Source organism: Anser anser (genome assembly GCF_964211835.1).
Source record: "Anser anser genome assembly, chromosome: 1".
In the NCBI taxonomy this organism is placed as follows: Eukaryota; Metazoa; Chordata; class Aves; order Anseriformes; family Anatidae; genus Anser; species Anser anser.
The window spans coordinates 15,450,454-15,474,418 of NC_139720.1; the positions used below are offsets into that span (position 1 = coordinate 15,450,454).

A 23,965-nucleotide genomic window follows, 5' to 3' on the forward strand; every position below is an offset into this window, starting at 1 on the left:
CTCTTGTGGTTTTTACTTATTACAGCCAATCACTGATGAACTTTGCAGGTAAAAGGGCTCCAGATAATGGTTACCTAAGAAAGCCATCATTCAGATTTTCAGCATTCTGACAAGCCCCAATGATACCCTCTGTACTTCCATCTTAAAAGCACGCTGCCAGTCTACGAACACGAGAGAGCACAGTGCTGGTACAGAATGTCCTTGCACCCAGTGTGCTGACAGGTTCATGGGCTTATGAACATATCAAACAGAACCAAATTGATGACTAGTTTACAGTACTGGGTATTTTCCATTATTGGTAAAGAAACACACCACTATCTGTTCCATTTATGTTAATCGTTTTGGACTTCTACCACCCATCTCTTATACCCCCTACTGCTTCTAATCATGGCCATTACCCTGGTTTTGCAGTCTTTCATCTCTAACAGCTTTGATAGACCTTGATTATTCTGAGGAAGATGATTCGCACAGCGTAAAAGTAGAAAAATGCAAGAATGCCCAGAGTATTAAATTAAAATTGGGTGTTTAATCGCATGTAGGAAGCAGCTGAGCTCCTTCTTTCACAGTGATAGCCTGCTAAGAAAAATCATCTGCTGCTAAGCCAGCACCTCCTCCAGCTGACAATCCTGAAAACCATACCTTTGCATATCCACCTTCCACAACACAGGTCTTACACTGGTGTATTTAAAGTCCCCATATGCATCAGCGCTCTGTTACTTCAACTCTAAAAGGAAAAACTGCTTCGCTATCTGTTGAAACACTAACATTACGTTTTTCAGTTGTACATCCTCAGTGGTTAGTGGTTATGCCTATGCTACAAACAGCTCCCAGTCCTGATGGCACTAAACAAATGATGAAAATTATCTGCCTTAAAAGAATTACAAACAGGTAAGTTAACAGATAGGTTACTGATTTTTTAATTATTATTAGTATTTTTAAATTCTTTAAATATAACTGCACATCCTCTACAAAAATGTCCTTTAGCTCTTGGAGATTATATACACAATTGCAGGAATTCTCAAGTCATATTTGTCACCCTTCCCTTTCACCTTAAAACGTACAGTTAACTCACAAGTCAGTCTTCCCTAAACAATATTTTTTTATACCCACATATGTTTTCATTAATAAGGGTGGAGAATGAGGAACAGTAATCTGAATGAGGAATAGTACTAGTCATACAAACAACATTGGAGCCGGTAGGCATGCACATGCTATATTATTGAATTTTAACTTGGTGTGAAGACTACAGATCTCTTCACATCAGCAATACATTGTGCCAGATTTTATTGGTTCCAGAGAATTTATTTTAGGAATTCCTACAACGTCCATAACGGACCCTGGGTGTAATACAGAAATCCAAAAAAGATTTTGCTTCCTTCTTGCCTTGTCAATTTTTTTTTCCAAACTTTTTCTACTAAAGCTATGTAGCATTCAGAAATACAATTAAATCAAAACACCTTGTACAATATATGATATTTAAATGTCTTTAAATGGAACAGAATAAGTCCTTCACAGACATAAACCATTTCCTATTAAACTGAATAATAGCTGGTGTCAAAAAAATTACCCTGGTGAGATGCAAAAAGAAAAAACATACATTTCTCAGATTTTTTTTCCCTCTTCTCTACACAGTGAGTGTAATAAACACTTTGTCTTTCCAAAGTATATAGAGAAAGGAAATCCAGAGCATATACATGACCATTTGTTTCTGTGCCTCTGATAGCTTATCTTGGATTCAGATGAATCAGAAATAAGCTAAAAATATTGGTTATCATGGGAAAAAAAATGCATAATACAGTCTTTCATGTTTTAGCATTTCAGAGTAAGAGCCAGAAATAGTACTCCTCCCACACTCAAAAATTTGAAAATATGCAAAAATTCCCATGTGCAACTTTATTATCTATTATTGAAGTGGAAAAGTGACAACATTGGCAAAATTTTGCCATTTTTGGTAATAAAGTAGGAAAGCAAATGAATTGGCTTCAGTCCTGATTTTTCTAGTGAACAGCTGGGAAGGAGGAGGCAAACAGCAGCATCCCAAAAGCCAAACTGAAAAAGATGAGGCACAGATTGAGAAAAGGTAAGAAGAGTGCCCAATTCTTTTTGGCTTGATATAAAGCAGGCAAAACAAATCAAAAATAAATAACTGAATCTGTAACCTATTAATAACAACCTTTAGTGGTTATAGCATATATTTATCTCTTAGTTTAGGTGAACACAAATAGAAATGCAGAAAAACAGCATTATCTTACCATCATATTACCTCCATCTATGCACAAACTATATACGAGTCTTTAAAACTTTCTCATTCCACCTAATATTCAGTTTTCTATCTTACAAACTAAGTCAATGGCTGGCTTTGCACTTTCTTTACATTAGATTCAGGCATTTGTATATAGACAAAAAGGAAAAACGTTCCCACAGAGAGGAAGTAAAAATCCAGCTGGAGTACCTGATCTGTCTGAACTATTCCTGAGTATATAAAAATGGATGTGGAGTTACATGCACCCGTCTAACAGAGATATACCGTAAATCAGCAGTTAATGTTCAAAATCTTCACATGAAACATACATTTTTAAAAAAACTAATTTACTAAAAATATGTAAATAAATTATCTCAATAATCCCATATCGATATATAAACTTTATAGAAATTATTCTAAAATAAAGTATATTAAGGCAAAATTAATTGTGTGATTCAGTTGAACTCGGGAAATATCCTTGGCCATAACCAAAGAAACTTTAATATAGACTGAAATATTTCAAAAAATTACATAACCAATACCGTATGAAAATATCTACAGTTTATCTGGCAATTAAATAGGATAGCAATTTTAAATATCTGTATACTAAAGGCACATACTAAATGGCAAATTCAGTATTAGTCTGGGACTGTTTTCTTATACCTAGACTTCAGTTTATACTTCAGTTAATGAACATCTTTTTCTCCCCGCTGAGTAAGTTGCCCCAGTTGGCTACACACCTGTTTACAGCTATTATCAAAAACATAGTTAAAGCTACATTTGTAATAACTAACAAAACATGCATACTGTAAAAAAATAAGGTTTTAAAAATATTTAAATGTTGCTGTCATATCTATGTTAATTAAGAAATTGATTATTTAAAAATAGTATATTATTATGATTCTATTATGTATTCTACCAAACAAATACTGCTTCCCCACTAGTTCCTGTGGCCAGCTGTATCCTCAACGCCTTCCCCTCTGACACCAGGGGCTATCTGTGGAACAGCACCAAGCAGTAACACAATACAGGATCCTGCAGGATCAATACTCCCCAGCATTTCTACCGACTCCATGTCTGACCTTCAGCAGCAATTCATCTGGATCTCTGTTTGACCATCTCTAAAACAACAGTTAAAGATTTCTGCAGTCTCCAGGGTATTTTGCAGGATTACTACCTGTACCACAGATATCCTGAAATAAAAGCTAGACACACAGAGGAAAAGTTATTAAAGTTCCGGCTTCTTTTGTACTGCTTGATCATTCCCTTCTCTGGGATGCTGGCACCTTTGTTTTCTGGAGCCGAGGTAGTTGGGATATGAGAGAAATGCATAATTTTAGAACTGTTTGTTTTGGTGTCATTCTTTCTAACAAAGACCATCTATTATATTAACAAGGCATTTTCAAGCTATATTATTATTATTATCATCATCATCATTATGTGGAGGTACATATATATCAATGCTATTACTTCTCCTCTGATTGTCTTGACCAAATATGACCTTATTCCAGCACCTTTACAAAAATAAATCTTTGGTGATGTTTATAAAATATTTCATGGGGCTTAGTACTTTATAAAATAAAAAAAACATCTTTTTCTTTTTCTTTAAGTAAAAGTTTTCAAAGGATGAAAACAAGTTTTAGGTGCAAGCATAAAGAAAAGAAGCATTTCCATTTGGATGTAAGATTCAAGCGATTTTGTTTCCTTAAGCCAAATTCAAGCAAGAAACTGTAATGCTCAAAACAGTGCAGTAAATTCTCATGCTTTTAGCTCTAAACAGAGAAAAAAAATGTACTGATTATAAGATCAAATAGGCTGCTCACAAGCATAGCTGGCAACACATCATGTCACTACGTGGCATTCTGGAGCCCTGCTGCCAGTCAGCAAACATCTTGCTCCATTAATCATTATCACATCACAGTGGCCAAGTTCAAGAGAAGACAAAGCAGCTTTTCCCATAAAATTAATGTAATTGAGCAGGGTTGTATACGAGATTTATGAAATACACATGGTTTAAATACACAGGGGGACAGTACATGGAGGATGCAGGAAGAGAAGCAGGATACTCAAAGTGTCAACTAGAGGAGATGCTGCTGGCTCTTCCGAGAGTTAAGATCCAAGCGATGTCAGCCCCTTCCTTCGTGAGGCTGAGCACCCGACTGGTACATCACTTAGCTGACTCTGCTATCTCAATTTCCCTGGGGAAGATGATGACAACAATGAAACTTAACTATCAGAAAGAGGCAGCAAGAACACACTCAATAAACGCTTTAAACTGAACATTCACTCTCCCTCTCTGTCTTCCACATCGTATTTGTTGTCCCTGTGTATTTAAACTGTTTTTTTCTGAGTCTATATATAACCCCCCAAACTGCATTAATTCTCCTAGAAAAAAAATGCTTTTCTTTCTCTGCACGATCATTGTGTACTTTTCCTGAATGTATCCACAACAGGCAGCAGTTCTCTTTCCATACAGTAGTTCCATATACTAATTCCAATGACATTGCTGACAGTTACAAGGCTGGATTAAGAGAAGTAACTTAAAGTCCTATCACAAAATCAAAAGTTATGCGCTTTAATCCTTGGAAACCAAAATTTGCCTGTTTTTCCACTGGGGAGCCTGCCATAACTATATTTGCTATAACCATAAATTATGTTTATCTATACCTCCAGCTACTTTCCACACCTTCCTTGCCTTCTCTCTCTCCCCTAGTTCATTCTTAGTAAATAGTCAACTAACCAGACAAAAACAACAACTTCTAATTATTTCAGAAAAAAATAAAAGTAAGTGAAAACACAAGATTAATTCTCCAGTCTTTCCTTATTTACCAAGGAACATTTCTTGGAAGGTAATAAATTCTAAAGAGAATGCACAATGAAATATTTCAGAAGGCCATTAACAACTGTGGTTCCTGGAAAAGTGGTGAATTCATCTTACCAAAAAGTAGGATTTCATCTTACTCTTCCACCGAACTGTTTGCAAGGGCATATTTCACCCTGTCAGCTCCTTGACATGCTGACGTCTGGATCATGGCCCTGATTACGGCACATCTTGAGGCTAAAATGCTGTAGCTGAAAAAACTGCAGAGGTCAGATAAGGTGATCTAAGTCTTTCCTGACCTGGACCTATTTCACTGTCATAAATAAATTGAACCATTTGAATTGTTCTATTAGCACCGATTACTGGAAATTAAGTGCAAATCAAATAATTCTGGTCTGGAAAAAACAATCTTTAAGATGACCTAAGAGTATTCCTCTGAAGTTGCATATAGCCAAATAAGTATACAGTTGTTTTTTTTTTTTTTCAACTTCTCTCACACTATTATTTTTTGGCAGAATTCTAGAGGGGAAGCTTTACACAAAAACATCAGTGGTTGAACCAACTCAAAATAGTCCATTTAATAGCATGGTCAACCACAGCCCATTAAAAGGTTTGCTACCGAAAAGTGTTCCTGCACAGTTTTACACTGTTTGCACTTTGGGCTTTTTTGGGGAGTGGAAATACGTGGGATATTCATAAACCTCTAACAGTTATTACCAGAAATAATAAACATTTCATTAGCAGTTCCTGACTCCAGTAAAAAAGTATCAGACCAATTGAGACAAGTTCTGAATATATTTAAAACACAAGAGGTATACTTCTTATTGTAGGACTTAGGACAAACTATGGCAAGGATTCCTATGACTTGAGAAAGCCGTATTCCTGTATCTATTCCCACTTGCCCTACTGACTTGTCCTGTTTCTCTAAGGAGGTGATGAATCCTTGTTCACTATCCTTGTTTGCTAATGAAGCACATAAGGCAGCACTGAAGAAATTATGGTGTCTTATTGCTCATTTGAACTTTGCTTGTTAAATCATTACATCAGGGAGAAGCTAGTGTCTGTTTACATACAAAAAATCTCAAGGACAATATAAATATCCTTTAAGCCTCTAAGGGACTAAAGTACGATCTGATAATGTAAAAATAAATCCTAAAATACACTGGCTTCTTCTCCAGACATAAGTTTTGCAGGGTCCTATGCATTCATTCCAAATAGGCAATAAGAATTCAAAGAATAACTCTAATCCTGATCCAGTCTAATAAACTGGATCAGTTTCTCTAACATCAGCCTCTGTGGACATCCATGTAAGGCACCATCCTTCACTCTGCCATGATGATAATTGAACAATTCTTGTATTAAAGGACCGTGCTTTAGCTCAAGCATCAGCAAAGTGCTGAATTTCAACAGTAGGCATTAAGATGACTCTCCAAGGAGATGCAATGTAAACATAGATTTATACCCCACAAATGCATGTTTTTCATTAAGAAAAGCTGAAAACAGCATCTTCAACACTCAGCCTTGTTTCTACTGCATGCTTTAAGTCTTAGCATTGCACTTAGAAGCGGTCAAGAGGGTACAAAAAAAAAGCTGGACCTCAAGCCAATAAAAATGCATTTGTTCAGTCAGACCCATTCTTTTATATGGCTACAGACAAAAGGAGTATGTATTTTTTTACACTTCATTCAAGGTCAGATAGTCCTTCCTAACAGAAACAACCACACTGTACAGATCTTTAACACTTGCAGAAGTTTCTGACTGCAAAGCTTGAAATGGTTGGGTTCAAGCTAATGTTCAGAACTAAACTAAAACCAGGTTGTACCTACACTAATTCTCTCGTAATTCCTCACAACTCCTCTGAACTTTGTGGAATTGTTCTGACATCTAATATGATATCCCTTTCATTAAAACTCTAGATCAGAGACTTTATACAACATTCCTTGGGGAAAAATACTGCTAGAGGAAGAGCATAATTTTATCCAGGTGTAGCTCACTTGCTTTTTAAAGGAAAAAAGAGAGGCAAGAAAACTTGTACTAAAAGGACATGACTTTTTTCAGGGACCTGTATTAATATAAACCCAAATAGGGACAATCAGGTTCCAATGGACTCCTGGAAGGGAAACATTTGGACTAATAATAGCTCTTTCCTGTACCAATGTCATTTGGATAAACAGCGTGACCACTTATGTCATCCAGTAACACCGAACCAAGAGTAACTGTAGTAGTCAGCGAGTGAGGATGAATTGTGTAGATATTCATTAGTTGAACTGCCTTTAATACTTATTTTTCATGAGAATAAATTTTTTCAGAAGAAACCTGTTTGAGGACTCAAGATTTCTCTGTTTATCTTATTATGACTGTTATTTATGAAAGAGAACCTATTGCGAACGATGTACAGAGTATTACTATTAGTATTAAATTCCTAAGCTTGAAAAATATAACAAAATTACTGCATTACTCAGCAAAACTGTAATCTACACTCACTTAAGCAATAACCAAAAGACATCTTTCATTGACCTGCTGATGCCATGTATGCCAGCCAAGTCTTAGCATTATGGTAATATTAAAGCGTGACAAAGATTTTTATTTTTTAAATGATGCTATTGTCAAAATATTGTTACTTTAGTTACTAAGTTGTATAATAAGTTACTAAAGTGAAAGTAATTCACCTTCTAACAAAATCCATTACTTTTCTCCAATCTAGCAAGTTCTTCAGAGATTTTTCAGACTTTTAATGGAATTACTGTGTGTAAATGACATACATTAAAAATCTTGAAATTTACATTTTAAATGTCATTATTTCAGAGATGTTCTGTACTAACAACTTTATAGGTCCTAATGTTAATAATTAACAAATTTTCCTCACTGTTAAGTTGTGACTGTTGTATGAAAGTCTCACAATTTGCTTACTGATCTGAAAGTCTCTGTTCAACAATTTTTGTATGATCTGGCTGGAAAACAATAGAACAAAACCAAAAAGAAACAAATTAAAAAACACCATTTCTATATTTACAGAAGAGGACAGTTTTTACAAAATTGTACTACGTACTAACATAAATATTCCTTTACGTTTTCCTGGGACCACTGAGGAACCTTAACTAGCACATGCTTCTAACCTCACCAACTAGAAGTTCAAAATTTCAGAACTATTCTAAATCTGCAACAGCAATTTAGTCTTATTCTGCCTGCTGATAGTGGCATTCAGAGATGCCATTTGATTTAATTACACTGAATATAAGTTTACTTTTACACCAGGTAACTATTTAATGGGTTTTGTGTGATATTCCTGATCAGGTTAAAGGTACATTACATCAGTATTCTGCCTCCACTAATAGATTGATAAATAATAATTACGGAACCACTTTCAGTCAAAAGTTTTCCATCGGGACTCTTTTCTATCAAAAATACATATGCAAAAAGGTGATGCTTTTTGAAATGAGGCTTTGATTTTAAAAAAGTCTTTTTCATGAAAGAATTAGCAAATATTCAATTTCAAAATATTAATATCCATTTTTAGTGTTGACAGAATATGAACATAGAAATTTAAAAATCAAAATCAGCATTTTATCTGAAGGAAATGTGTTTGTCTTCAAATTCTTTTCCCTCTTTTAAAGTCTCATTTCAAAGGACTTCTCACTACTTAATATGATCTTGCTTTAAAATTACAAGTTTCCCTGTTGTCAAGAATCTGAACAATCCAGACATCTAAAGGAACTCTGGCCAATTTTGTCAAGAAATTCACCCCCCAAAGCACAATCTACTAAACTACAGTAAATCAAGATTATTAGAAATAATGAAATAAATTGAAGATGCATAAGTGTTGGGCAGTTTCATAAAAACTGGAAAGTCTAACAGATGTCAATTTCTTCTGTTAACAGTCACTGTTTTAGATAATTACATATATTTTATTGGTTCAACTTAACCGACTTCTAAACTAAATAACCTCATGGTATCTTCAATTTTTCTTCTTGTGACATTTTTGTTGTTTGTTTTTTTTTTAATACTCCTAAACTTTCTTGTGCTCTTTTCTGAAACACTTCTGAGACAGCGATTAGTCCAGTTTAGAGTATTCTGAACATAGCTGTATTCCCAATTTATATAATTACATGAGTATCTTCTACATATCTTCCTTGGCAAAGCAGATGTATTTTCCACAGCATCTTCTGCAGCGAGTCAGAAGGAATAAAAGAAAGCACCTTCTCAGCAACATCTCTGATGTTTTTAATTATTCTCTTGACCAGTACGACCAGTAGCGTTTGGTTTTGTGTTAGCTTTGTGCTTATGATAACTTTTAGGAATGTCTTGCTGCTTATCTTGTCTTTAAATAACCACTCTTAAAATCTTCAACCTCCATTATTTCTAGCACATTTCTCCCTGTTAATATATATAAATTCTGTAGGGATACACACACTCTAAAAATACAAAGTTACAATTAGAAGGAAGTCAGCTTTCTAAAACAGTTCAACAGAGTCATAGCTATAAGTGGAGATAAATTTGGCTATCACGTGCTCAAGAAACTGACTGTTCAGATGCAAAGATTTCAAAGTCAAAGATTCAAACTCTTCTGGAAAAAAAAGGAAACTGAAAGCCCAAAGAAAACACTACCAGTTGCCCACCCCCTTTTTGCAGGGACTGTGAGCAAAGATCCATTCACAAATGTTGACCTGTGTGATTAGTAAGAAAGAAAAAACAAACACAACAGTAAACGTGACTTGAAGAAGTCAGGGCTTATAGCACCTTACAAGAAGATGAGAATCATTATACAGCAACTGCTGACCTAGTCCATCACCCAGTCTTCAAAGTGGTGACCTGCAGTAAGCAAATCCACAAAAGCTATAATGAATCATGGCTACGTCTCCATGAGATAATGTAAAGCTCTTCTAGAATTCATACTTTCACATCCAGTTTAAGGATTGGTCAGAAACTGTATTTAAACTCCAAATATGTGAATTAAAAAAAAAAAGTTTCAGAGCAGGTTATGTTAGTTCCATATTGGCATCTTATGTAGCTGTCAGAGAACCAACCACAGTAGCCCACAAAAATGTCTGTTCTCACTTCTTAACTGGATGTGCCCTACTATGTACAAAAGTACGACAAGAATGAGTAGGATAATATGCTTACTAGTTAGTACACAGCCCAGGCTTACCATAAATGCTTTAATTTATTACAGAGGAATTCTGCTATATATTTACAGCTGGTGTCTAATACACTTTAGAAAATGTATTCCAACTTTAGCATTGTCTACAACTTATCTAATCCATCTAATCCATCTGATTTACAGGAGTTGTAAATACGTAAGTATTAATTCTGTTCTTAAAATAGCTGTCAGCAGCGGGGGCTGAAGAAAGAGAAGAGAGCTCACTGATTCATTGCAAAATGTAATAAGGTGTATTCTACTATTGTTCTCCATGAATGATATAGGTTGTAAATGTTTTCATTATCCAAGCTGTAGTACTTTAAGAATAGAACTTACATTTAGTGATTGCAAGTTTATTAATTAAAGTATGCTTCACTAATTACGTCCAGAAAGTACGTTAATTGCCAATTTACCTGAGCAAATTCCCAGAAGCTTGAGTTGAAATCCAAACAAGACATTAAGGAGTTTAAAGTTCTCGTATAACGAAGTCATTAGCACTAGCACTATTCTGAAATTAGCATCTTGTACATTACATTTCTGTTCCCCAAAACTAGACCATCAAATAGCACTGTAGTACTGTATAGTCTTATTGCCACAAAGTAATAACTTATTTACATTTGACTGCACAGTTAAATTACCTTTTGATATGCACAAGGAAATTTTAATATGGTGCTAAATAATAGCTGAGATGGCTTTGTCAGAACCAAATCATGCCAAACCAAAGTAATTTATTTCTGTGACAGAGTAATGTACCTTTGAATAGGAGATAGGTAACACATTTTGATTTGAAGCACAGATGACACTACTTTACGTGACTTTCTCATAAGCAAACCAAGAAAACATGGTATATATTGAATTGCCATAAGATGGACGTAAAGAATTGGGTTACGATTATAAAGACTAGTGATAGGCACTGTATTAGTGTTTTTAATTAAAGGGGGTTGTTGGTTTTTTTTTTGAAATGTGTGCCCTAAAACCAGAGATCTCATGTTGATGTGAGTAGAATTTACATTCCATATGCCTCTTTGAATATAAAAACATAAAGAATTGGGTGGGATAGCCCTACTGAAAGAGTAGTTATATGATTCACTTCAAAACTGAAAGGGTTTTAAAAGATCTCCCGATGTCTTTGGACATTGTTTTAAAAGGGTTTTAAAGGTTTTCCCAACGTCTGTTCTAACTGAGGTACTATTCAACATTCTCTCTTATGGACCTAAAACCAGCAGGAGTTTATTAAAATATGCATATGACAATAAGACATGATGACATGCAACTTCTCAAGCTGGACAAGCTTAGAGTTCAAAAAGCACAAACACCATAATCTGTTCAAATGAAATGTTATAGTAAGGCGTATGGAATGTGAATTCCTCTCACATCAACATGAGACCTCTCTGCTTTGGGGACGCACATTTCAAAAAAATATGTCTTTAATTAAAGACATTAATACAGTGCCTATCACTAGTCATTATAATTATAACTCAGGGAAAACAAACAAACAAACAAACAAACCTCTCAACATTACTTGCTGACTACTACATCTAGTGCTCCAATCCAAGTTTCACATGCGATACTACTGCCTAATGGGATGCCTTGTGGACGTGACATACGTTTGATCTTGCCCAGAACTTGCAGAGCAATAGTATGAATACTACTTGGTGGCCAAGATTTTTATTGACTCATACTTCATATAGAATTACAGTACGAAAGAGCTCTACAAAATGGAAGGAGACTGGAAATGGAGAACCTGAACTCTAAATGGAAACAGAAATTAGCTTTGCCAGCACTCCTCTGAATTCTCAGTAACAAAGTAAAATGTTTCCATATATATAAAGGATTGATAGGGATTGTTAACAAAGATTCTTGACTAAAGTGGCATTAGGAAAACTACTACAATCACAACTTCTTTCCTCATCTATTATTAAAATTCAACTACCATCCCCCTTGTATTTTCCCTTGTTCAAAAGATACATAAACTGTGAATTTAACTATCATGAAATATAAATAAGGCTACAACGTGTTATAGAAAACAAAGATGCAAACACCCCTCATAGAAACTGAAGTGCATAATACCATTACACAAGAAAACATCACAGTGTTTTAGAACAGTTAGTACTTATACCTGGGGCACAGAGTATTTACTAGTTGAATTTCCAAGGAAAAAAAAAGGAAGTAATAGCTTGTTCATAAAAATTGTATATAGATACAATAGAAATAGTCTTTGAAGAAGGAATTTAGTGTGCAAGAGTAATTAGAACCAGGCACAGTTATATGTCAAGATGCAAGATTAAGTTCCCTGCCCCATATAGGTACTGGGTTCCCTGCCCACAAGGTACTTTGAGTGGAGGGAAAAAAAAATCAGTTGTAGACTACAGAACTAATCTAAGAACTACATTTTAGTTAAAGCAAGTAACCTAACTTTTATTTTTTTTTAAGTTCTTACCATTTATTTTAGAATTAGAAGAAAAAATCTCCAAACAGAAGTAAAACCTATGCTAAAACTTTTCTTAAAAAAAAAAAAACAAAGATGTTCTATAAAATCACGAGACTTCCAAACAGAAAAGAGTAATTCCAGATTGTGTATAGAAGTGGTTGTAAGCAAACTTGCATTTTAAGATAATATGCATTAGAAATCATCTTTCAGATGTTTACATGCCGGACCATTATTCTCATGACATACTTCATTTTACCAGCAGCTTTGGTGTGTCGAGCACCTCAGACCAAAGACTATTTACATGGCTACGATGTGGTTTCTTGCACAGAACTTTTCAAATTCAAGAATGGTCAATCTTGAAGAGTTTACTTATCAAGCCCTTGCTTTAGAATGTAATTCACATCTTAAAATAGTTATTCTGCTTCACACCTTCACACCATTCAGCTTCTAATGAATTAAATCTATGTCCAGCACCCCATAGGTCAGATTACACGAGCACGAGGCTTCTTAGCTCACCGTAAAAGTCTATGAATTCATTGATTTTATGATTGCTTTATAACCTGCACTGAAGCAACTTAAACTTCACACGGCGATGCTTTCCCATTACTCAGTACAGGAAAACATTGTCAAGACTGTCTCCAGGAAGAATGCTACTTGGTATTAAGAAGAATCTTTGATCGTGAGGCAGGTTCAGTTTAATTCTAAGGTGTGGTGGAAGTGTTGATGCCTGGGTAAATTAAAGGGAGTGTATTTTCCAAATGTATAGAAGAATGGCCTGTAACAACCCAGCAATTGAAAAGTCTTCAATATGTGTAAAGTTTGCTTATATTTACTTGTACAGGATTTTGTACAGCAAATTCCTAGTTAACATTTAAAAGGGGATAAAATAAGAGTCGTGTAGAAAGGAGAACAAAATGGAAAAAGCCTCATGCATTAACTTCTTAGGCAGAAAAAAATCTACACCAAAAAGTGAGTGAGTAACATTAACTTCATACTAAGCACTTCTTTTGAGCTTCTTTTGGGTGATACTCACGTGCTTCAGGAACATGATTTGCAATATGTAGTTAAAAAAAAAAGAAAAAAAAGACTGTAATAATAATAAATACTGACCTAGATCTGAATGCAGGAAAATCCTTCATAACAAAAAACAAGGTGACTTAGGATTTCCTCAAATAAGCCAGTGCTTACATCCCAGTAATTGCAAGGATAGCAACCATAAGCAGTAATAGCCAAATCTTTTACAATACTGATTGCTTATTGCAAGACAACTGATTTTTTTTGGACAAGAAATCAATAGGATTTCAGAACAACAGTCTCAGGGGAACAGTAAAACCTGCAGTGCAGGAGAACATATGGCACCCTCCCATCCTCCTCACTGGTAACTCCTACTCCTGCACACATTCCTCCCCATATGCATATACATGTTAACTTTGCTCACATACAGTGCTAGAAGAGGGAGGGGGAACGACTAAGAGCACAGTTCATCCTCCTTTCCCCCTCCTGGAGGGAAAGAGTTACAAAAAATACCCACCCTCTGAGTTCTGGAGAGGGAAGATGTGTCAGCATCCAATAACCTTTGCTACATGTACACTTCACAAGCAAGGAGAACAGAACGAAAATATCAACATGCTGTCCATCTCGCTTGCAGCGTGGGCACACACTCCCATGCTTACATTCCTCGAGCCTAATAGAGGCAGCAGCAGTAGTGTGCACGCTTCGGCATGGTTCAGCAACCAGACTACAAGGGATATACTTTGGCATGAACTAATTTTAGCTCGATTAAAGAAAATACTATCATTGCCATCTTTGCAGCTATTTTATCTCTATTACGCTGTAGTGATGCTCCCTAAAATGTGGGTTTCTATAACGTATGCTCACATACTTACCGATTAGCACTGTGTTCCCAACAGTATTCACCAAGGAACTCATCGTTCATTGCTGGGTTATAAAGCCTTTTATTTTGAAAAGCAAGCCATATATGGGGCAAAACTCTATCTTGGAAAATGAATCCAGTGGACCTGCAAAAATCTGCACGTTTGGATCTCTGGCATGAACACTCTTCAAAAATTCCGGTGCTTTCACTTTTCCTGCAGTTCTGGCATGTTTGCCCAGCAGGAATGCTGGATCTGTCTCAGGATTTAAGTTACTGTTTATTCAAGTAATTGCTCAAACAATCTTCACCTTCTTGTACATTAAAAATGCCATATTTTATTAAAAAGCTTATATTTGGTAACAAAGTTGGTACAAAAATTCTTCAACGTCCATTTTATGAAAGCTTGAAATTTTTTTTATATAACTGGGTGTAGTGTAGAAACATAAGATACAGATTTAGCTTCAACAGTTTCATAAAATATCGCAAATGTATAAGCTCCTATCAAGCCCAAAAAGCAAAGCAAAAATATCTCCCTTTTTTGTTGTTTTTATAACATAGACCTTCCTTTTATACCACTCATTGCAGCTGTCTTTTTTTTTTTTTTAATTCAGACTAGCAAACATAAAGCAGTACCTTGTCAGAAGAAAAACAGCAAAGGAAAAAAATGACAGCTTAGATAGTGATGGATTCTCTGGGAAAGGCATTAAAAGAGATCATGGCACAAAAATATTTGGAAAATCAGACAGTTTTCAGTTAATAAAAGCTTTTGATAAAAGCAGATTTGTAAATTACTGTAAGGACTAAACTATTTTCAGTTAAATATCTAGAGCAGACATGTTTGTAGCACAATTAATGTTTCCTTAGGTTAATTCTACCTGTTCCAAAGGAATTTTAAGAGAGAAATTAAAAAAAAAATCCCAATTAGGTATTAGAATTTCAGCTAAAATACTAAACACTTGCATTACCGTACACATCACATTAATATTACATGAATTATTGAAGACTTATTAAATATGCATGTCTCTATCCAAGCAGATTTTTCCCCAAAACCCCAGTCTCCAGCTTTCTGCTATTTTCAATATTTGCTTATTACCCTCTGCCTCATATCAACTAATTACAAATTCCTTACACCACAATGTACTACCTGCTAGAGAGAAAAGGGAAAAAGGGAAGGTTGCTTCCTGCCTCATTTGCTATTCACAGCATCCTACTGGGGATGTCTGCTTTGCAGTTTGATGAGAGCTACTCTGTGCAACACGTGTCCAGCAGACATATAACTAATTGCCAAGAGCACTAACAGATGATCTACCAGAAACATCCCTCTGCCAAGCCACCCAAACCCATAAGCCCACACCTCTCCCAGTGGGGCACAGGGGACACTAACTGCGTTGTTAGCCAAGAAGGAGGCAGTTTCTGGTTCTGCCAGGCTTGCCTGAATCCCAGGATGATCAACGGGAACATCTCAGAGAGAAACAGAGCTCTCAGGTGGTAGGTGGTGGGTACAGCTGGGGTCTCAGTCTGGAAATCAATAGAGGTACCCTAGGAAAGTGGTCAGTGTGAGGGGACATGGCCTCGTCATCTGAATTTGAGTGCTTCTGAAGGCATTCTGAGGTCTTATAATATAGTAGTATAATGGAAGCAGCTGGACAGACGAAGATAGAGTGGTGGCATGCCCTGTTCCTGAATATGTATGTGACTAGGTACTGTGATAGAAGCTGCTGCCATTGCCATCACCCCAGTGGAGCTAGTCAAGCAACCCAAATCTAGGAAACAATGATTCTGGTTTAATACGATATGAAGGAAGAAAAACAATGCAGGGGAGGGAAGAGGGGAAAAAAAAATCTCTAACCTGGACCTAATTAAATATGAAGTTTTTTTTGAAGCCGTAACCTAAACTGTAGAACTGCAGTCCCCAATATGTTGTGACAAAGTAACTCACAAAAAAGGAAACTTGTGGGTTTTTTTTGCATCAGATATTGGTGCGAACATTTTACTGGCACTTCCTAACTTCAATATCTGGTGCAAAATCATCTTTTAACCTTATAAAAGCCAAACCTGACACTGAATATTGAACAAGAAATGGATGTGGAGTCAATTGCAGACGAGGTTGCTGCACAGCTACATTGCTGCTAAACAGTTAGGGATCTTGGAAGGAAAGCTCGGACCAAGAGTTACTGATTGGGAAGTAACACTGATGGAAGGTGAGGGGCCCTTCAATGACTAATTAGCTGTAGCCTCTTTTCCTCCCTCTCACACCCAGAAACTTTCTGCTGGACATAAATTAAAGAATTAAAATTTAGTTCCATTTTAACATGCTTATTCTACTTTCACTGCACTAGATTTGGAAAGATGAACAATTACAGCCACAGACAGTACTGTGTTACAAAATAGAGGCTTCCAGGGTCTATCTAAAAATAAATAAACATTATTTTCATAGTGTGAAAAAGAAGAATTTCATGAAAAAAGGCCTATTAAAAGGGGCCACTGCTGCCTAATTGTTAAGGCATAGAAACTTGCTAACACAAATATTTTGTTAAGAAGCTTCCAACTTCCTCTCATTAGAACTACTCTGTATTTGCATACCTGCAGAATGAGATTTGCTAATACCTGCTTAAGCCAAGTACTACACTTTGTGAAGAATTTTCTAAAAGAGGATGCAAAAGTGCTAACCAGAACCATCAATAAAAGCACTAATAAAATCAAATAAAAATTATTAATCAATATTCAGAAAGAAATGTGACACAGTGTCCTTTGCACATTTGCAACAGTAAATTATATTCCAATATCCAAATAACACTCTTATGTGAAAATCCTTGTATTTTCAAAATATTGTTATTAAACTTGCCCATATGTTCAGATAACTACAGCCCATGTGAGTCTTCTATTTAATGGTAGCTAAAAATAATCTTGTAATATGGATATCAGAGAAAGTTATTATTTGAACATTAGTACAATGTAGCCCCATTCACAGACCAAAAAACTGTTGTACTGAAAAGAACTTATTCTGAGTTAACATGCTACTTACTTGTTTGTACTTATTTAACTTACTTGCACTTGCTTGTTTCCTTCTTTTTTTTTTGCCTTCCAGTACCACACTAATTCCTGAGTACAGAATGTTTTAAAGATCAAGAATCTGCAATGTTATAACAAATGAAAATAGCTCAAGTACTGAGCAGTCCTACATTATCGACATTCCTGAGGCCTCAGGTTTGAGGCACTTAGAATCCCAGTCATTTGTTAACAAGGCCTCCATATTTTCCCTCTACATAAATGTTGGAGTCACATATCTATTCGTCCCAAACCAAGAGGTATCTTTTAAATCTTCTTAATGTTCTTACACTCAAAGTACCACTTCTCTGATTTAGCTACATGACCTGTTAAGAAAGAAATGTCATGCATCTAATAAAACAAGTACTACTACAGCTAGCGTGTTTCCTTGTCTTTCTTGGATTATCACCTTTAGTCATATCCACCTATACAACATGGTATGCATTTTGCCAAGGTCTTGCTGATCTTTTCATTCTGGCTACAGGAAGTTCTTGCTTGTGTTGTACAAATTGTTCCAATGAGAAAACATACCTCTACAGGGAAACACAGTGAGATGAAGCAACGGCTGAAGATTAAATTAGAGATGACCTACTAGGAACATTTTTTTTTGGTTGGGAAACATTTGAAGAGGTATTAACAAACAAGAATAATACGCAGTTTCTATTTTCCTGTGGATTTTGAAATACCTTTTCTACCTGTCTAGTAAAACAACACCTGAGTAATTATACACAGAAATGACTTAAAGTAATATTTTTATTATTATTATTGCTACTACTACTAAAACACATTTTAATATGAGTTTTGGGAATATTCCACTTTTCTTTTTTATGCACATTTTTAGCCCTCACATGCAGAGGTTGCAAGCCGCAAAATAAAAGTGAACTATATTGAAGCCAGACATTCATTTTAGCTATTCCAAAATTCAAAACATTCTATCATCTGTTCCTATGGAAACTGAAAGGATATTCTAGGTTATATCAGTATCAGCCGATTATGTTGCAGAGAAATCTGTGGTTTATTTTAATCCATAGTTCAGAAACATAAATTCATACTTAGTGTTTAGCTTGGTGATTTTGACTTTCTGAAACACGGTTAACACTTCAGTTCCATTAGATTATACTTTAAGATAAAATGAACTCTTTTTAGTCCAAAATAGTAAATGGAAAATTTTCACAAGGTTTGGTTAATCCCCATGAAGTCTACCATTTGAAAGTAGTATATAACTAATATACACTTAGAAGATATTTTTTGGTTGTTAGATGAGCCATACATTGCTATATCAGATTTTAACAGAATAGTTTAAGGAAGAACTAATTTAGATTTATTGAAAACTCCTTCAGTAGTACCATGCACCAGATGGCCAGATGAAGGAATTTGATTTAGCAAGTTAACAAGATCATGAAAACCATAACCATAATATTGAAGACGAAAAATAAAATTGAATAATGCAACATGACTACTCTGTGACAAAGTAGCTTAAAGGTTAGAATAAAGTAAAGATACATAAAGTGAAAATCCCCTATACGCATACAGAACTATTGTAAAAGAAAAAACTACATGACATGTTGAAATAAGTCTTCTCTGTCTATATTAGAATTACATAAAGTAACTAAAATGGGTGGCTAACGTGAATTAAAAATAAAAAAAAAAAAAGCTGCGGATCTCATCCTCTGTCTTCACTAAGCACAACTTGATGATTTAAAGTTAACATTAAGTATAGCTACCACCCTCACCCTATGCCAAAAGTAGCACACAGGTCCAAAATTTCCTTTTTACAGATAATACTTAATCTTCTTACTCTAGATTCAAGTAACTGACTTCAAAATGAATAACCAAAAATGCCTTCCATTTCTATACCGTATTGTAGTCAATCACTTTATTATGGAAACTAGACTGAGACAGCTTTTTCATCAGGATCTCCTCCAGGGAATCAAGAGTGCGGAATAATAAGGAAGCATAACAGCTACTGCCTGAAGTGTACTATACTGGTTACATTTTTGACAGTGACAAGGTTAAATTCCAACTTCAAGCTTTCAAAGTAGAAATAAATGTCAGAACAACAGCAACAGAAAAGCAATGACTGCTCTTCAACTTCAAAAAAAATGCATACTCTGTGTAGCATTTCAACTCCAGTTTTCCCAGACTTTTAATGAGGGTATCCTACAGAATATGGATACAAAGAAGACCAGTCGTGTGCCAAATTGGAGTTCTTTTCTCATATTTTTCTACTTTATTTACTATTATAATGATCATTTAGTACTTATCCATACAATTAAATGCAAATTTAAATTAATTTCCATTTGCCTTCTGAAGTATATGAGGGCTTATATTTTTTAGAAGGTATGTCAAAATGTGGTAGCTTATACGAAAACCGCAGCAAAGGACAGGCCAAAACATCTGGAAGTCCAGCTTTTTCTTTCGACTAGCGCAGCACATCAGTGTGTGCAATACAATACATCCTAAGCTAAATGAACTGAAGCTAAAAACAAAGAAGCCCACTACACAACTGTGGGGCAGCCTAAGTGTCACTCTACTGTGACATTACACTTTGTTTTATGGTTAAGCATTTCTCCACAGGGCTGACAACTATAGACAGCATATTCATATACTTGCACAGACCATTTCATTATACAACATTCAAATCTGAAGATGACACTAAAACTAGCAAAAATTAGCAAGCCTACTTACATCAAAGGAAAATGTTAAAATACAAGCTAATGAAGAAAGATGTTTCAATAAAACATGCAGTCTTATTAAAGTATGCAAGATTCATAATTAGAAATTCAAGATCACAGGACCTTACCCAGACAGTAGCGCTACAAAAGCCATGTCTTTGGCAGTAATAATTAGAAATAACTCAAAAATGCAACGTTATCACCTTTTTGCAGGTTTCACCAAAATACGTGAAAAACTGAATCCAATGTCAGCCATTCTTAATATCCCAACATCTTGAGCACCTCCGAGTGCATTTGTATGTCTGGAACATGCTGCCACAGGACGTGCCATGTATTGTTTAAGGTCCTTGACACCAGATTAAATGCTGGTCTATGAAGGACTTAAAATTAATTTCACCAATCTTGCTGTAACATAGCAAATTGTACAACATAAGCACTCAGCTCAGAGGACCCTGAAATGAAACAAATTGTGCAACTTCTTGATGATTACCTCCAGAAAAATGGTCAATTATGCACACACTTTTCCCTGCAATCCCTTGAGGATAATGAAGAACACCTATTGTTAGAAATCCTTGACATGAGATTAACTGCTGGTCCGCACAGGATATCAGATTAATGTCACCAATCTTGCTGTTACACTGCAAGATGTACTACAGAAGCACCTATCTTAGAGGACCCCGGTCAGAGATAAATTGAGCAACTTCTTCTAGATCATCACCTCCAGAAAAATGGTTAATTATGCAGATACTTCATCCTCCAATAGCTTGTTCTCAGGTGTTGAATAGCATTAGTCAAGAACAGTTATAAATATGCATCTAATTAATAATTTTTTAATGTTGAAAAAAATATGCTGTAGTTGTCCCAAAGACAATATATCTTGGAGGAGGGGCTTCTTTTATGAAAAAGAAGGCAAAACAAAACAAATCACAACCCAGTGAGTTACAACATGAAAATTCAAAATGCCCCCAAATATGCTCAGTGTGACAACATTTTAAAGATGAAAGTAAGTGTGTCCAGATTGTATTGTTTATATGTTTATCATGTGTATAAAAATCCAGCATTTGAGTATCTTGCAGACGTAAATTTTGGGATTTTTTTGTTTGTTTTGTTTTCTTCCCTCTTCCCTATTCTGTGAGATTATAATTAATAAAGTTATTCGTTTGGAAAAAAAAATAAATCTATGTATTAAAGAATACTGCAGACAATTTAACGTTCATTTGGACAATGAACAGTTATTAAGCTCTAACTTATTCTTTTGCTTTCTCTAACATGATCAGGAAACTTTACTACAAGACCACCAGAAAATTTCATTATCAATGACTTTAACTCTCTCCAGATCCATGCTAGGTAGGAAAATAAATCTGCCCACACCTTAATGGGAACAGGTCGACAAACATCACATAATTTATCCAAAAGTTTCCTCACGAAAGACAGTCAGTCATCCATTGATCAATCCAGGAAACAAAGAAGAAAATTTTTTAGTATCTGTGGCCAAAGATACAGAACCTGTCAGTACCACACAGAGGGACAAATTGTGTTTAAGGTGCATAATTAAGGAATTACAAGTTCTACTCTCATCTCCGTATCGTGTCTTGTTTGACCTAAATAGATATTTTATATTTTAGTCAACCTTCAGTGATACCGTAGTCCTCATCCTCCATATCCTAACAAATTAACAAAGTTTGTATTGGTAAAGTCAAAAGGACAAGCATAGTTTTCTAACCCATTTCACACATACCAGTACATACATGCAAAAATTCATCTTTCTTCCTCAGAGGAGACCCATAACTGTGGCTAAAGCAGTGAGCCTAGCTCAGAACTAGTGCAATATCTTCACTGGAGTACAAATGGTGGAGATAGAAATGTACGCCTCTTCTGCACACACACGACCAGGCTCCTAATGGCTCTAACACTATCATCACCTGATGGAACTATGTTTGGGCACCCCTGGCTGTAAGATGAAAAGTCTCACATTAAGTATGAAAATAGAAAGGATTTGAAGTGTGAGCTAACCTGCAAAGAAAACTTTCTTAGTAAGTATAGCAGCCACATAACATAGAGACTAATCCCATGTATTATTTACACAGAAGATGAAAACCCAAGTGAAAACTAAAACTGCAATCGCAGATACATATATCAAATAACCGAAGAACCACCTGGACAAAACACAGATGCACTATTCTCAATTGTACAGACTTGGCTCTCACAACAGAAATTAGCAGGAAGGCTGCCTATCTAAGGAATTCTGTGCTGCAAAACACAGAAGAAAACATGAAGATCCTAGGACCTCTTATGGGAAATCTCAGGGCTTGGAAGGTATAAATGTAAATCATCTTGCCAATAAATACACAGCTACAATAATAAGAATCAAAGACAAATAATAAGAATCAAAGACACATTATCTGCTAGCCGTATTTCAAATTCTAGGTTTATTGGGCAATGTCTGAATGCATACTTTATAAAGCATATTATTTTTGCAACATTTGATCTGCTCATCATATCCAACAACAAATCTGTGAAGCATACCCCAACATCACTTCATGAAAATATCCACTCCTGATATGACTAAGCACTAATAATGTTCTTCCAAACAATCTTCCAAACTATCTTTCATGCTGGAAACAGGCCCCTGGCTAAAGCACAACAGGCATATACTTTAATAACCTCTTGATTACCTGGATACAGCCTGGAACACCTAATAAATCTGTCAATTTTTCAAGTGGAGTAGGATTGATTTCCCCAGGGTTTCTTTGTCAGTTCCGTTTTAGTACTTAATATGAAGAGAAAATTATCAGAGAAGGTCAAATCTGACATGAAAAACTAGAAGGTGTAGACACTGATGAAGACTTTTGCTACATCTAAAATAAATGTCTACTTGCTTCTTCTCAGGCCCTATCTTCATTCAGTCTTTATTTAACACAGCATATGCTTCATAGTTTGTAACAAGCCCAATCACAGCTCAGCAACATGCTCAAATAGCCAGGAGTTTCAACATTTGGATAGTAATTAAATAAAAAAGATTGTTTTTTTTCTTGTCATTTTGCTATCAAAATTAGTCAATGGTGTTTACCACAATCATGAATTCTTACTTCTGAAAATTACTTAAAATGAGGTCTAAATAGACATTTGAGACATACCAATCATTTTAGTCCTCAATTATCTAATGAAGCCAAATTAATTAAGAGATTTTCCATTCTGTTTATATTCCATTTTCATGTCACCCTTCAATACTATAAACATATGCTATACTGTCTTACAATGAAGTTTAGCCGTCGGTTACAAACAGCATATAAATGTCTTGCTCTAATCCTCTTTGTTCTCTCATTAAAAAACAAATTTGCTAGGAACTTGTGCTAGATTTCTCCTTTTACTGCAGAAATGGAGCTTTAAAGTATGCTTTTTTTACAGAATACTAATAAAAATATAGACAAAAGAACAAATTTTAAAAAGGCAAGAGAACAGCACAAATGATACTACAAACAGTTAAATAATATACTTGGCCAGGTTATTAAAAATGTAGATAATTACATTTAGTATGGATGAAAGTAATTATGCATATTCATTTTGATATTCCCTATAGTGAATACCTACCTCGAAGTTTAGAATGTTCTTTAAAGTTTTAATGGTTAATCCTTTAAATCATTTTATTATATAACTGCACAGATAAAAAGTAGAAATTTTTTTACAGTTTAAAGAAACTCCATTCTTCCGATTTATCTATAAAGCATGGCAATATTA

The 23,965-nt window shown here is 35.2% G+C and overlaps 1 protein-coding gene across 1 annotated transcript in view; it reads right to left on the bottom strand.

Moving 5' to 3' along the window:
• The window catches only part of COG5 (component of oligomeric golgi complex 5), a 186,695-nt gene that overhangs the window by 83,277 nt on the left and 79,453 nt on the right, over positions 1 to 23,965 (bottom strand). The gene's annotated exons all lie outside the window — the stretch shown is intronic.